The following is a 2365-nucleotide window of genomic DNA, read 5'->3' as shown; positions in this document are numbered from 1 at the left end:
AGAGCTGTGGGACACTGCACTGACAGAAATTTAGCATTTTTATGGGTTTCTGGCCATTTCCAAGTGTTCCCTGTACTGTCCAGGTAACATTTCCAGCTTTGACAGACCACAGTGTGAAATGTGAATAACCCTCCAACAATGCCCAGTGCTTACACAAGGGCAGAACAACCTGCTCTTTACCAGTTCACCTTAAAATATGTAGAAAATATGCTACACCTAAGACAACAGTTACCTGTCTGTGATTACTTTTAACAGACAGTCTGTATTTTGAGACGTGCTGTGCTATCATCACATTGGTTAGAATGTGGCTACAGTAGTGCACAAGAAGAATTTGCTCTACTTTGCATAGGAATAACTCTATTTTATATATATATAAATAGTCTGTTATGCAATTAATGTAAAAACATCCAGCATACTGGATATATAATATCCATGATTATGCACAAGAGCTAACCAGTACTTTTTGAAAGCATAAAGCATGAGCAAAGATCACAGAATATCCTGAGCAGGAAGGGACCCACAGGGATCACCCAGCCCAGCCCCTGGCCCTGCCCAGACCCCCCAACAACCCCAGCCTGGGCATCCCTGGCAGCGCTGTCCAAACGCTCCTGGAGCTCTGGCAGCCTCGGGGCCGGGACCATTCCCTGGGGAGCCTGGGCAGTGCCCAGCACCCTCTGGGGGAAGAACCTTTCCCTGATCTCAGCCTGACCCTCCCTGACACAGCTCCAGCTGCTCCCTGGGTCCTGTCCCTGTCCCAGGGAGCAGAGATCAGAGCTGCCCTCAGGAGGAGCCACAGTCCCAGCTGAGCTCTGCCCTCAGGCTCCTCTGCTGCAGTGGAACAAGCCCAGCGCCCTCAAGCAGCTCTTTGGGTGGCCCCTCCAGACCCTTTACCATCTCCATGTCCCTTTTTTGGACACTATCCAAGAGTTTTAGCTCTTTCTGATATTATGGTGCCCAAAACTGTCCCCATGTCTCGAGGTGAGGCTGCACCAGGTGCTGCTGGGCCTGGTGTCCCCCAGGACAGGATGTCCCTGCTGGCTCCAGGGCACTGCTGACTCAGGTCAAACTGGACATGGACCAGGACCCCCAGGTCCTGTCCCGTATCTGCTCTTCAGCCCCTCGTTCCCCTGTCCATCCACACAGCCAGGGGTGCCCATCCCAGGTGCAGAACCCCTTGTTAAACCCCACAGAGTTGGTGATTTCCCACCTCTCATTTTCTGAGCTGTCTCTGCAGGGCCTCTCTGCCCTCAAGGGAGTCAACAGCTCCTCCCAATTTAGTGTCATCAGCACACTTACTTAGTATTCCTTAGAGTCCTGTGTCCAGGTTGCTAATGAAGATGTTGAAGAGCACAGGGCTGAGGATGGAACCCTGGAATCCCAGCAGTGACCAGTGCCAGCCTGGTTTCACCCCAGTCACTGCCACCCTCTGTGCCTGACTCGTGAGCCCGTTGCCCACAGTGTTTATATCCACCTGCAGGCTGGACAGCTTGTCCAGATGGATCCTGGGAGAGACTGTATCAAAAGCTTTGATGGAGTCCAAAAAGATCGCATGACTGCCTCTCCTGGGTCAACCAGGTGTGTCACCCTGTCACAGAAGGAGCTCAGGTGCGACAAGCAGGACCTTCCCTTCATGAAGCTGTGCTGACCTATTGTTGCCAGATGAATACCTGTTTGCTCAGCTGGTAGGGAAAAGACAATGATTATTTTGTAAAATCACTGGCCTGTGGGACTGCATAATGGGGACCATGTTAAACATCAACCAAAAAGAGGAGCAGGAGAATATGTTTTCATCTGCAAAATAATTAATTACATTAGTTGTGCCAACTTAGCTCCAGGTTTGAGAAAGTAACACCAAATTCATGGGGTGGTCAAGTGTAACTTCAGGGCTGACAACCACCAGAGACCACTGCAGAGACCCCTGAGACAGACAAACTCAAGTGAAAAGGGAAGGAACATACGTTGATGACTTTGGGGGAATAATTATCATATGTGTGTTTCTTCTGGGAAGAGCTGTGAGCATGCATGTGATGTACAGCCTATGAACAGGACCTTCTGTGTGCTCAGCACACACGGTATTGCAGAGGAGACATCCCCTGACTCCTGCAGCTGAATGAAGAACGGCTGCTTCTTAATGCTGCACTGCTGCTAGGGAGGTTTTGTCCATTTTTCAGTAACACAATGCCTGTGGTGTCCTCCAGGTGTTTTTCAATACCTCACAGAGTAATCTTCTCCATCACCTTACCAGGTATTGAAGTGAGACTGATGGGCCTGCAGTTTCCAGGATCACCCTTCCTGCACTTTTTGAAAACTGGGACAATGTTAACCAGCTTCCACTCAACTGGGACCTCTCCAGACTCCCAAGATT

This window comes from Corvus brachyrhynchos, unplaced genomic scaffold, assembly GCF_000691975.1.
Source record: "Corvus brachyrhynchos isolate BGI_N302 unplaced genomic scaffold, ASM69197v1 scaffold144, whole genome shotgun sequence".
Classification (NCBI taxonomy): Eukaryota; Metazoa; Chordata; class Aves; order Passeriformes; family Corvidae; genus Corvus; species Corvus brachyrhynchos.
Note: the sequence above shows the minus strand (reverse complement) of the source record.